This window comes from Ranitomeya variabilis, chromosome 4 (genome assembly GCF_051348905.1).
Source record: "Ranitomeya variabilis isolate aRanVar5 chromosome 4, aRanVar5.hap1, whole genome shotgun sequence".
Lineage (NCBI taxonomy): Eukaryota > Metazoa > Chordata > Amphibia > Anura > Dendrobatidae > Ranitomeya > Ranitomeya variabilis.
Genome location: NC_135235.1, coordinates 306053861 through 306068192, shown reverse-complemented (window position 1 = coordinate 306068192; position 14332 = coordinate 306053861). Strand labels below are relative to the sequence as shown.

The window sequence follows — 14332 nt, the reverse complement described above, 5'->3', positions numbered from 1 at the left end:
GGTTCCTTCAACAGGTGGGGGGGCATACTCGTTGGCGATGTCACTGGCACAGGGCCCCTCAGAGTACGCAAAAGTGACGCTGCCGGTGGGAGGCGCCCCCGCCGTTCAAACACACCGCTGTACTTTGAGGGGCCCTGTGCCAGTGCCAATGCCGAGTGGGCCCCCCTGCTTGCTCAGGATCACATCACTTGCAAACTTGACATACTTACCTCTCACGGCTCCACCGCCGTGACGTAGTTCACGTTTCCTGGGCCCACTAAAAACTTGAACCAGCCCTACCCCCCACAACTTTAGCCAAATGACCCCCAATTTCCAATGCCTATCTATTATTATAAAGTAAATTAAGATTGACAAGCTTCAGTAACAAGAATGGATGTTTTTGCCATTAAAATGGGCACTGTAGGTGTTTTCCTGCCCTCCACTCACTGCCGACTATGCTTCCCCATTGACTTGCATTGGGTTTCATGTTTCGGTTGATCCCCGACTTTTCGCGATAATCGGCCGACTTCACACGACTCGACTTTTGACAAAGTCGGGTTTCGCAAAACCAGACTCGATCCCAAAAAAGTAAAAGTCGCTCAACCCTACTTATAAGCGGACTTTTTTTTTTGCAAAATCCGTCAAACCGGGCACATGACTGTGTCAAAATTCAAATAGTGACTCTAGATAAGATACGTGTTGATGTTAAGACATTTGAATGATTTGTAACATTTGGATATTATTAAAAGTTTTAAACATTTTTATTACCAATAAATACCATAAAACTGATAAAATATTAAAAAGAATAAAACAAAGAAATAAAAAACGAAAAGATGAGGGGAAATATCTAAAAAGAATGATGCCAGAAGGGGATCAATCCGGATCAGTAAGGGTCTTTGACATTGTGAAAAACCAGGGAATAGCTTTATGAGCCACTGCACGAGTGTCTGATTACAGTGTTGCTGACAGGAGAAGAAAGAATGATGATTGACTGTAGAGAGTAACTCAATGCGAGAAAGAAAGAGGACTATATATATATACAGTATATATATATATATACACTCACCGGCCACTTTATTAGGTACACCATGCTAGTAACGGGTTGGACCCCTTTTGCCTTCAGAACTGCCTCAATTCTTCGTGGCATAGATTCAACAAGGTGCTGGAAGCATTCCTCAGAGATTTTGGTCCATATTGACATGATGGCATCACACAGTTGCCGCAGATTTGTCGGCTGCACATCCCAAAGATGCTCCATACAAGGCAGGATGGATCCATGCTTTCATGTTGTTTACGCCAAATTCTGACCCTACCATCCGAATGTCGCAGCAGAAATCGAGACTCATCAGACCAAGCAACGTTTTTCCAATCTTCTACTGTCCAATTTCGATGAGCTTGTGCAAATTGTAGCCTCAGTTTCCTGTTCTTAGCTGAAAGGAGTGGTACCCGGTGTGGTCTTCTGCTGCTGTAGCCCATCTGCCTCAAAGTTCGACGCACTGTGCGTTCAGAGATGCTCTTAGGCCTAAATTGGTTGTAACGGGTGGCGATTTGAGTCACTGTTGCCTTTCTATCAGCTCGAACCAGTCTGCCCATTCTCCTCTGACCTCTGGCATCAACAAGGCATTTCCGCCCACAGAACTGCCGCTCACTGGATTTTTTTTCTTTTTCGGGCCATTCTCTGTAAACCCTAGAGATGGTTGTGCGTGAAAATCCCAGTAGATCAGCAGTTTCTGAAATACTCAGACCAGCCCTTCTGGCACCAACAACCATGCCACGTTCAAAGGCACTCAAATCACCTTTCTTCCCCATACTGATGCTCGGTTTGAACTGCAGGAGATTGTCTTGACCATGTCTACATGCCTAAATGCACTGAGTTGCCGCCATGTGATTGGCTGATTAGAAATTAAGTGTTAACAAGAAGTTGGACAGGTGTACCTAATAAAGTGGCCAGTGAGTGTATATGCACTATATATACAAAAAATCTTCAAAGCCAGCAAATTAGTGTGCTTTAAAAGAACATTACAAATGGAAATGGCATCGGAAAAAGAGAGTGAAATGTATGTAGATCTAAAAATGCTGATGAGAGCAAAGAGCACAGAACATAAAAAGATCGTAGAAAAAGACTGCCGCGGTGAGTGGAATAACATGTGTGTTACTTGGAACTAATGCCGAACTGTACGAAACTTTTTATTATACATTTATTTGGTTTTGACTGTTCAAATATCCAAAATATGTGTAACCTTGATTTTTAGTTTTCACAATGTAGAGATGACTCATTAATAAATTTTTCAATTATTTTGCTACAAACAAAAAAAAGTTTTATTCTTCGCATAATAATAAATTAAATAAAGCATTAATTCCGGCACATTTATAAAATTGCATATTAACAAAAACAAAAAAAAATTATTAGAGACATTTACAAATGGAAAAATGAATGAGGGGATGTGGAGGAAGAGGGTGGATTGGAAGATGCTCATGGTTGGGTTGTCAGCTGGGGGTTGGTTAAAATGGAAAAAATGGTTTGCGGTGGGTTGTTATGGGGGAGTTGGTATTGTTGACTGGGAACATAGTCAACAGATCAGAATAATAAAATCCCGGATCCTGGTGTGGTGGTCAGGAGGATCTTTCTTTGCCTGCGATGGCCAATATTATATGGTTGTGGTCAAAGGGCCATAATGCCAGCCTTCTGCTTGATGAGCTAACTGGGGTTGGTTGGAATGGGCAGCATAGTATTCATGCTGGACAGAATGGGTTGCTGCTGTGCTACATGCTTCAGTAGCTCCTGTGTCTAGAGTATGTCTGGTGGAAGTGTGTGCTCTAGCTACTACATGAGGTCCTGTTGCTGGAGGACCGACAGTGGTAGGAGGATGGCCGAAGTATGGTGGTGGAACAGTGGTAGGAGGATGGCCTGAGTCTGAAGGAGGCACAGTGGTAGGAGGATGGCCTGATTATGGTGGTAGACCAGTGGTAGGAGGATGGCCTGAGTCTGAAGGAGGGACAGTGGTAGGAGGATGGCCAGAGTATGGTGTAGACCAGCGGTAGGAGGATAGCCAGAGTATGGTGGTTGACTAGTGGTAGGATGATGGCTTGAGTCTGGAGGAGGGACAGTGGAAGGAGGATGGCCTGAGTATGGTGGTGGACCAGTGGCAGGAGGATGGCCTGAGTCTGGGGGAGGGACAGTAGAAGGAGGATGGCCTGAGTCAGATGTGGTTTGCCCCCTAGCAGAGATGTTGCTAGATGATTAGTGGCACTGTGTCTGTGTCTGGTGACTTCTTTCAATATATTGGAAAATATGTTGGGGGTTATTTGCTGGTATTGCTGCATGTATGAGGTGAAGAATAAATGTTTTGGTTTGAAGCCTTAAATCAGAGAGAATTTGGCGACTATGTTGGGCCAAACTACGACAAACTGCCTCCTCACCATCATCACATATAGTTCTTGAAATATAGTCCATTACTCGGCTATCTGTCTTCATGTGGTGTTTGTGAGGGCCTCCCTCCTTCTCAGTCGCTGTGGTACGTGTGCTGCCTGTGGGGATGTATCAAGGGCCAAGGTCAGGCCACTACTGCTGTTCTGCTCTTCTTGTTCTGTGGCTAACTGGTGTTCTGCCGTTGGGCCAGGAGCCTCCTCTTCAGATGGGCCGGCAATGTCCTCTTCAGATGGGCCAGGCTTCGCCTCAGACGCTGTCTCCCATTCCTGCAAGTTGGATTCAGTTCTATATTTTAATATTAATTTTGCGTAAAAATTAATAATTGTTAGAAATATTTCCAACAACAAAAAACTTGAAAACACACTTACGGTCTGAAAACCATTATGGGTGCAAGGAAATTTAATTGTGGCATATATAGATGGCCATGTTGTAGCTCCAGCCTCTCCCTTCTGTACTGGTCTCTACAGCTTCTCCATCTTCTTGTTACATCAGCCACTAAAAAAAGTTATATTTTAAATGGTCAATGCTAAAAAAAAAGCATCCTGAAGACCCCAATTAAATTAAAGGATAAAAAGTACTGTATGAAACACACAAATAAAACATGCTTTTAGCAATAGGCCTGCATAATATAATTTAAAAATGCAAAAATAGTACATTCATTACTAGTCACTGGATCGCGCGTGACTTTTGTTTCCCTGAAAGTGCGTTTCCTGTGAAATATAATCTTTCAGTGTAAACAGGCTGCCGATCACTCAATCAACAAGCAAAACAGTCGATCGTCAGGTGAAATGATATTTTTTGTGCAGCACAAAGGATAATCATTCTTGGAAGACCATTGTTCTGTGTAAGCAGGATTCGCGCTGTCGAGACCAGCTGCAGCCTGTGTGCTCCGACCGATCTACTACAGATTGTTCAGTGCACATCATTCGCCGCAGCCTACCTGTGTAAACATACTACTAAATGACCACCAAATGGTATATTAAATGATCGGTATTTGTTCGGTGCCACCTGTCAGTCCGTGTAAATGGAGCTTAAGGAACACTTTAAAGTAACTTTCTGAATGCAATTTGTGCAGTTTCATGTTGTACCCCGAGCCTGAAGCTGGCCATACACATTAGATAGCTGTCTACGGAAAGATCTATCAGCTGAGAGTCATCTCAGCCAACCCCTCCAAACACAGGAACTGCGACCGATACGTCGACCGGCGACTTATCTCAGAGAACAATGCAATCAGCAGTGCGCAATCGGACATGCCTGATCTACATCTCTGATTGCGCATCAGTCAGCCGGCCCACCCATACACATTAGACCACCGGTCGAACCTGTCGATGTTGGTGGGTTTGGTCATCAGAAGTCTAACATGTATGGCCATCTTTACTACTTCCCTGTACATTCGAATATATTTGCAGATCTGATTGATGAATCGATACTCAGCTGCTTATCACCCCCTGCTGAATATAAGGTCACACTCACACTATCAGTATTCGATCAGTATTTTACCTGAGCATTTGTGAGTAGTGTTGAGCATTCCGATACCGCAAGTATCGGCCGATATTTGCGGTATCGGAATTCCAATACCGAGATCCGATATTTACCGCATATCGGATACCGGAATCGGAAGTTCCCAGAATTCTAACTGCACGAATTCAGCCAATGAGGAATGATTACAAGTGTGGGCACATCCTGTTCAGCATGGTGGGCATGTAACTACTGGCAAGGCTGTGATTGGCTGCTGAAATGATGTCATGATGCACTATAAAAAACGCTGCCGCCATTTCGGGCTCACTCTGCTGTGAATTCAATTAGGCATAGGACGCTGTGTTCTGACTGAGGGCCAGTTGAGATAGCGATTTGCTTCTTTGTGCTTTTCCCAGGCTAATTTAGAAACCGCTGTGTGTTCACCTTGCTTTTGCCTTGCAGCGCTGTTTTCACAGCGATCTGCAAGGTCTCTGTGTGTGTGTGTGAGTGCAGCCCACTGTAGTCTGTGTGCAGCCATAGCCGGTTGTATTCAGCTCAGGGTGGTTCACTGTCTCATACTGTTCTATCCATTCCATTGTCCTTTTTTGCAAATAGTGCAGCCCGCTGCACATTTTTTCAAATAATTCCTATTAGTGGCTTTCCACCCGTATCCAGCTAAATTGTGGAAAAACACTACATAGGATAACAGAGGAGGTTTTTTGGGCCTTGCAGCGCCGTTTACGGCTGTCTGCACGGTCTCCGTGTGAGTGCAGCTCGCCCTGTAGTCTGTGTGCAGCCACAGCCGGTTGTATCCAGCTCAGGGTGCGTCACTGCCTCATACCGTAAACTACATTGTCCTTTTTTGCAAATAGTGCAGCCCGCTGCACATTTTTTCAAATAATTCCTATTAGTGGCTTTCCACCCGTATCCAGCTAAATTGTGGAAAAACACTACATAGGATAACGTAGAGGAGGTTTTTTGGGCCTTGCAGCGCCGTTTACAGCTGTCTGCACGGTCTCCGTGTGAGTGCAGCTCGCCCTGTAGTCTGTGTGCAGCCACAGCCGGTTGTATCCAGCTCAGGGTGCGTCACTGCCTCATACCGTAAACTACATTGTCCTTTTTTGCAAATAGTGCAGCCCGCTGCACATTTTTTCAAATAATTCCTATTAGTGGCTTTCCACCGGTATCCAGCTAAATTGTGGAAAAACACTACATAGGATAACGTAGAGGAGGTTTTTTGGGCCTTGCAGCTCCGTTTAGGGCTGTCTGCACGGTCTCCGTGTGAGTGCAGCTCGCCCTGTAGTCTGTGTGCAGCCACAGCCGGTTGTATCCAGCTCAGGGTGCGTCACTGCCTCATACCGTAAAATACATTGTACTTTTTTGCAAATAGTGCAGCCCGCTGCACATTTTTTCTAATAATTCCTATTAGTGGCTTTCCACCCGTATCCAGCTAAATTGTGGAAAAACACTACATAGGATAACGTACAGGAGGTTTTTTGGGCCTTGCAGCGCCATTTACGGCTGTCTGCACGGTCTCCGTGTGAGTGCAGCTCAGCCTGTAGTCTGTGTGCAGCCACAGCCGGTTGTATCCAGCTCAGGGTGCGTCACTGCCTCATACCGTAAAATACATTGTCCTTTTTTGCAAATAGTGCAGCCCGCTGCACATTTTTTCAAATAATTCCTATTAGTGGCTTTCCACCCGTATCCAGCTAAATTGTGGAAAAACACTACATAGGATAACGTAGAGGAGGTTTTTTGGGCCTTGCAGTGCCGTTTACGGCTGTCTGCACGGTCTCCGTGAGTGCAGCTCGCCCTGTAGTCAGTTCAGCCCCAAAAAAATAAATAAATAATAAAGTTCACCAAACACACCACTTTACAGTTGTGTAGGCCACATTAGCTCATATTAAAGTCTAGTCCACACTTTAGAAAATTAGTGTTTCTTATACCTGTTGGGAGCTGTTCAGGAATAAGCACACTAAGCCGTTATTTTCTGCTTATCTTTATCAGTCAACCAAGATGAAGAAGGCAGGGAGTAAGACACGTGGGCGTGGAGCAGGGAGAGGACATGGGGATTCTGTGCCTGCTGCGGGCACCAGTGACTCATCATCACCCAGTTTCAGCAGGGAACAGTCCTTCATGCGCAGCTTTGTCGGAGAGCGCCGTACACCGCTGCTGCGTGAAGACCAAATTGAAGCCGTTGTTGGATGGATGGCAGCTAACGCATCGACTTCAATTAGTGCCACATCCTCTCAGGCACAGAGCACTGGAGAGCACCCATCTGTATCTTCACCACCTGTCAAATTGCCCAGGCAGTCAGAGAGCCCAGGACAGGAGCCGTCTCTACTTCTGTTCTCTGAATCTCTTGGCTTGGAAACGGGGCCAGCCAAGCAGCATTGGAGAAATGGAAGAAGAGGCAGTGTGCAGTGATGCCCAACAGCTTTGTCTCTCTAAGTCTGAAGAGGCGGGTGGGCCAGTGCCTCCGGTCACCACACCGCAGTACGCATCCGCTGATGACACTCAGGTGCCACTTTCTGGTGCGTGCTGTGCTGCTGAGACTACCCAGGAGGAGCAGTTGGTGGCAGAGGGTAGTGTAGATGATGAGGTCCTTGACTCATCGTGGCGTGAGGGACAGGAAGGTGGTGGGAGCAGCTCTGAGGAAGAGATTCCCCGAAGGGGCCAAAGAGGGAGGGGGAAGACTGCGGAGCCTGTAGCCTCCACTTCGGCACCCGTTAGGAGCATGTCTCTTCCAAAAGCCAAAAAGGGCGCTCCCAAGACTTGCAGTGCCTGGGCCTTTTTTGACACAGTTGCAGATGACATTTGCTTTGTCAAATGCAAGGTGTGTCATCAGAAAATCAAAAGAGGGAGAAATGTCAGCAGCCTCAATACCTCAAATATGTGGAAACATGTGCGGACCAGGCACGCGGCGGAGTTACAAAAGCACACTGAAGAGCTAGGCCAACCAACAGCGGCAGCTACCACCACTTCAGCTTGTGTTGCCTCTTCCTCCAGCTCACACACAGCTGGTTCGGCTTCCTCCCAGGATCGCCATGGAAGAACCCCTGGCACTGTTGTCCAGAGACCCACTGTAATTCCACCCGCAGCACCACGTTCCCAGTCATCCTCACACTCCCAGCCCAGTCTACAGCCATCGGTAGTACAGGCATGGGAGAAAAGGCGGCCATTCTCGGCAAATCACCCACGAGCACAGGCTCTGAATGCAGGCATTGCCAAACTTCTGTCACTGGAAATGCTGTCATTCAGGCTGGTAGAGACTGACAGCTTCCGTGACTTGATGGCATTGGCAGTCCCACAGTACAATGTGCCCAGCCGCTTTTTATTTCAGCAGGCGAGCTGTCCCTGCCCTGCACAAGCATGTGGAGGGACACATAAAACATGCGCTACTGAACGCCATCAGTAGCAAGGTCCACCTCACCACCGATGCGTGGACCAGTCACCATGGACAGGGGCATCCATGGGCATGCGCAGTGCATATCTTCACCTCAGGCTGTCACTCATCTCCCTCCGCCTTCTTCAGACTGTGCGCCGTCAGCTGATCCCTAATAGCATGCCACGGCCGTGACGGCGCACAGTCTAAAAAAGCCAGAGGGAGGGGAGTGAGAGGCGAGGATATGCACTGCGCATGGCCACGGATCCCAGGCCCGCAGTGGGATTACATTAGACGACACTGCGAGGCGGGATCTCGGCCAGCGCGGCCGCACAGGCGCAGCCAGCCTGACACTAAATGATGTCAGAAGACGGGCAGCGCTAAGTACGCCTGGCCAAGGGATAACATAACAGCGCAGGCTCCGGGACAGAATCAAACAACGCTGAGGAGGCGGTGCACGGCACCAAGGGGGTAGGAATGACGGCTGTGCTGCGTCCCATTATGAAGGAAAGTCCCACCTCCGGGACGGTCTCACGGTATCAGGGGACACATTTTATAAGTGTTTAGTTCTGTGTTTGCAAGAAGCATAATGAAAAGAGCCACCTTTTCCTTTTGCATACTTTGTGCTGCACAAGCTGGCTCTTTCAGCTACAAACGCCTTGGGGGGGGTTAAAGGTTCCCTTTCGACTTGCTCCAATCAGGCTTCAGCCTAAACGGTGTTCCTCGGCTCCTCCTGCTGTCCCTGGGCTCTAACACCGCTAGTTGGTGCCTGGAAGTGCTGTCCGCACAGTCAACAGTCGCTCCTCTGTTATTGGGGTTCAGTAACGTCAGCTGTTCCCCAGCTGTGTGTGCGGCAATACCTCCAATCTGCTCCTCCTGCTGTCCCTGGGCTCTAACACCGCCAGTTGGAGCCTGGAAGTGCTGTCCGCACAGTTAACACTTGCTGCTGTGTTATTGGGGTTCAGTAACGTCAGCTGTTCCCCAGCTGTGTGTGCGGCAATACCTCCAACCTGCTCCTCCTGCTGACCCTGGGCTCTAACACCGCCAGTTGGTGCCTGGAAGTGCTGTCCGCACAGTCAACAGTCGCTCCTCTGTTATTGGGGTTCAGTAACATCAGCTGTTCCCCAGCTGTGTGTGCGGCAATACCTCCAATCTGCTCCTCCTGCTGTCCCTGGGCTCTAACACCGCCAGTTGGTGCCTGGAAGTGCTGTCCGCACAGTCAACAGTCGCTCCTCTGTTATTGGGGTTCAGTATTGTCAGCTGTTCCCCAGCTGTGTGTGCGGCAATACCTCCAATCTGCTCCTCCTGCTGTCCCTGGGCTCTAACACCACCAGTTGGTGCCCGGAAGTGCTGGATGCACAGTTAACACTTGCTGCCGTGTTATTGGGGTTCAGTAACGTCAGCTGCTCCCCTGCTGTGTAGCCGGCAACGTGTCATGCGACCGCCACGCTGGCACACCAACAGACATTTACATGCCTCCAGTGCAGGCTTCGGCCTACACTCTGCTCCTCCTGCTGTCCCTGAGCTCCAACACTGCTGGTTGCTGCCCGGAAGTGCTGTTTGCACAGAGCCAAACACCTCGCCAATGTGTTAGTGGGGTTCAGTAACGCCTGCTGCTCCCCTGCTGTGCATCCGGCAACATGTCATTCGACCGCCACGCTGGCACAACTAAAATTTAAGGGAACCTGTCCCCCCCAGGCGTTTATTACTGAAAGAGCCACCTTGTGCAGCAATAATGCTGCACAAGGAAAAGGTGCCTATTTTCGTTGTGCTCCTTGCACACGCTGAACCTAACACTTATGAAATGTGTCTCCTCACACCGTTTAACCGTCCCGGAGGTGGGACTTTCCTTTGAAATGTGACGCAGCACAGCCGTCATTCCTACCCCCTTGGCGCCATGCGCCGCCTCCTCAGCGTTGTTTGATTCTGTCCCGGAGCCTGCGCTGTTATGTTATCCCTTGGCCAGGCACACTTAGCGCTGCCCGTCTTCTGACATCATTTGGTGTCAGGCTGGCTGCGCCTGTGCGGCCATGCTGGCCGAGATCCCGCCTCGCAGTGTCTTCTAATCACACTGTGGGCCTGGGATCCATGGGCATGGGCAGTGCATATCTTCACCTCAGGCAGTCACTCATCTCCCTCCGCCTTCTTCAGACTGTGCTGTCAGCTGATCCCTAATAGCATGCCACGGCCATGACGCCGCACAGTCTGAAGAAGCCGGAGGGAGGGGAGTGAGAGGCGAGGATATGCACTGCGCATGGCCACGGATCCCAGGCCCGCAGTGGGATTACATTAGACGACACTGCGAGGGACAGTTTAATGGTGTGAGGGGACACATTTCTTAAGTGTCTAGTTCAGCCTTTGAAAGGAGCATAATTAAAAGAGCCACCTTTTCCTTTTGCAGCATTAGTGCTGTACAAGATGGCTCTTTCAGCAACAATTGCCTGGGCTGGGGGTTAAAGGTTCCCTTTCAACTTGCTCCAGTGCAGGCTTCGGCCTACACTCTGCTCCTCCTGCAGACCCTGGGCTCTAACACCGCCAGTTGGTGCCCGGAAGTGCTGGCTGCACAGAGAAAAACACCAGCCAATGTGTCAGTGGAGTTCAGCAACGCCAGCTGTTCCCCTGCTGTGTAGCCGGCATCGTGTCCTGCAAACGCCATGCAGACACAACAACTGAAATTGAAGGGAACCTGTCCCCCCCCAGGCGTTTGTATGTATAACAGCCACCTTGTACAGCAGTAATGCTGCATTTGTACAAGGTGGCTCTGCAGTGCCCCAGAGTCCTGGTCGTTGCAGTACTGATGCTCCGCCGCTAAGGGGGGCTATGGTACGTCTGATGGCACTGAAGGAGTTCACCTGACCAGGTATCACAGACACCAATACACTTCACAGTCTGGCCTCCAGGGGGAGCTAAGGGTGCTATGTATTAGGCCACTCCTCACAATCTGGTAAAACTGGGGGTTGGATAGGAAGTTAGAGAGAAGCTGACTGGGTTGGAACCAGGCAACATCCTGTGGCAGAGGGTGTTGCAGGGGAAGATTCAGGGGGGTCCCTGTCGGGTGGGATCCTGACAGAGGCCTAGCGAACTGAGAGAACGTTACGGGACCGCACCTGCACCTGATCGCGGCGGTACCCTAAGAAAGGACAAGAAGCGAGGTTTATTGTGCTGAGTGAGAAACGAGATCAACGCAACAAGGAGAAACACCAGTAGGAGTCGTGCTGTAAGACGAGGCAACATCCTACTGAGGCGCGCAGCCGGTGGCCGGAACGCCGAGGAAGTATAGAGCTCCAGGCCTAACTTCAAACCTACGGCAGGACAGTCAGTTATAGGCGGGCTGTCTCACCCAAATCACCTAAGAAGACATAGGGGGCAACAACAGGACAGGGGCGACACTAGGGTCCAGGAAGAGCTCCGAGCCTACCCGTCATACGGCTGCGTCCTAGCCATATCATCTGGGGGACGAAGAAGAACATCATAATCGAGTTGTGAGGGAACTTCAGAAACAGACACAACAGTTGTGGGGACTATCCCGTAAGCACAGCAGGGGAGGACCACAACACACAAGCGCTAGAAGGTAGGCACAGATTTCCACCTGCAAAGGGAACTCTGGAGGTGCCATCGGACCGGCCGGACTCCCACAGCCCGGTTAACCGTATTCCGGACCGAGGATCCTGAAGCCTTCAGTAAAGAGGTAAAGAGACTGCAACCTGGTGTCCTCGTTATTTACTGCGACCTGCACCGCACCACTACAGCATCACCACCCACACCTTTCATTGGGCGCCCCTCAGCAGGGTCACGGACCAGATCTAGCCACCGTGACAACCCCAGAGCAGAGACTCAGAGGCCCAGTACCGGGTACCCTTCGGCCCTGCGGCAGTGGGGGCACTACAACTTGGCGTCACAAACAGGATCTACTTAAGCCTGAAGAATCAGGTCATGTGTGCCTTGGAACTGTGAGTTATTGTGCTTGCACTGTGACTTATTGCAAAGACTGTGTATTGCCACTTGCCGCCAGAAGTTCCCGTCATTACAGCGCTAAGGAGAGCGCAGGAGAAGAAGAAGGGCGTGGAGTGGGCGTAGACAAGCTGGAGAGCGCGAAAGACAATGGCCGCCCAGTCTAAATATTTCTGCCCCTTGAGGACGTGTCCGTCAGCAGCCGAGATCCGCCTACTGATCCTCAATGGGGGGCGGAGACAACGAAAGCGAAACCGCCCACGAAGGAGAGAGCGGGAAAAGGACCAGGAAGAAGAAGTCAGCGACATGGAGGACGCCATGGCGAGCCACCCGGAGCCGGAGCGTGGGGTAGGAGCAGAGGACTCCCCCAGCTACCCGGAGGGGCACTGCAACCAGGCCTCCACCGCTGATATTGACTTCCTGCAGGCCGGAGTGGATGAGCTCGGCGACCAACTCCGGCGGACGCAGCTGAGCACTGAGGCCGGGTGGAAGAAGACCTTCATCGGGAGCTCATTCAGTTATTGTCCTTGCACACGTCGAACTCAACATGTATAAAATGTGTCCCCTGAGACCATTAAACCGTCCCTGAGTTGTGACTTTCCTTTGTAATGACATGCAGCAACCCCCTTGGTAGTGCTGCCCGTCTTCTGACATCATTGGTTGGCTGGCTGCGCCTCTGCGGCCGCCCTGCCCGACACAACGCCCCTCGGTGTCTTATTTTTTTTGACTGCGAGGGTGTGATTGATGGGCATGAGCAGTGGATATCTTCGCCTGTCACTCATCTCCTTCCGCCTTCTTCAGACTATACAGCTTCATGGCCGTGGCATGCGATAAGGGATCAGCTGACGCCGCACAGTCTGAAGCAGGTGTAAGGACACGAGTGTGAGAGGCGAACATGTTGACTGCGCAAGGCCATGAATCCCAGCCCCGCAGTGTGAATTAATGAAAAGACACTGCGGGGCTGGGATTCATGGGCATCGCGAACCGCAGCGGCCGACATGAAATGATGTCAGAAGACAGGCAGCGCTAACAGCGCAGGGCCAAGGGATAACACGACAGCGCAGACTCCCGTACAGCAAAATGCGACGCTCAGGAGGCCGCGCCCAGCACCAAGGTGGTATTTTTGACAGCTGTGCTGCATCTCATTACGAAGGGAACTCCCGCCTCCAAGACAGTTTGACTGTATAAGGGGCTAAATGTTATACGTGTTTCATTCAGCGTGTGCAAGGAACAAAATTAAAAGAGCAACCTTTGACATGTGCAGCACTACTGCTGCAAAAGGTGTGGCTCTTCTAGTTTGTAACACCTGAGGGGGGGTTAAAGGTTACCTTTAAAATTGGTTCAATTAGGCTTCGGCCTACACTCGCTCCTCCTGCAGACCCTGGGCTCTAACACCGCCAGTTGGTGCCCGGAAGTGCTGGCTGCACAGAGAAAAACACGCCAATGTGTCAGTGCGGTTCAGCAACGCCAGCTGTTCCCCTGCTGTGTAGCCGGCATCGTGTCCTGCAAACGCCACGCAGACACAACAGACCGAAAACTGCCTCCAGTGCAGGCTTCAGCCTACACTCTGCTGACTCTGGGCTCTAACACCGCCAGTTGGTGCCCGGAAGTGCTGGCTGCACAGAGAAAAACACACGCCAATGTGTCAGTGGGGTTCAGCAACGCCAGCTGTTCCCCTGCTGTGTAGCCGGCATCGTGTCCTGCAAACGGCACGCAGACACAAAGCTGCCGCCAGTGCAGGCTTCGGCCTACACTCTGCTCCCTCTGCTCCTCTTGCTGACCCTGGGCTCTAACACCGCCAGTTGGTGCCCAGAAGTGCTGGCTGCACAGAGAAAAACACCCGCCAATGTGTCAGTGGGGTTCAGCAACGCCAGCTGTTCCCCTGCTGTGTAGCCGGCATCGTGTCCTGCAAACGCCATGCAGACACAAAGCTGCCGCCAGTGCAGGCTTTGGCCTACACTCTGCTCTCCCTGCTGACCCTTTGCTCCAACACCGCTAGTTGGGTCTCTAGGAAGACAATCTTGAATAGGTCCCCATCCTGGTTCCAGTACCGTCAGCTGGTTCCGGGTAGAGCCTTTGGCTTAGGTGCCTCCTTCGGGGTATCCGAGTTCCACCAACGTCAGGTGGTC

At 50.4% G+C, this 14332-nt stretch overlaps 1 long non-coding RNA gene across 1 annotated transcript in view; it reads right to left on the bottom strand.

Moving 5' to 3' along the window:
- Positions 1-2094: 2094 nt before the first annotated feature.
- The window catches only part of LOC143768888 (uncharacterized), a 64486-nt gene continuing 52248 nt past the window's right edge, over positions 2095-14332 (bottom strand). Inside the window, exons 2-3 of the long non-coding RNA XR_013214099.1 lie at positions 3778-3904; positions 2095-3675 (exon numbers count right to left, since the gene is read on the bottom strand). This is a non-coding gene — a long non-coding RNA (uncharacterized LOC143768888). The remainder of the gene's footprint in view (positions 3676-3777; positions 3905-14332) is intronic.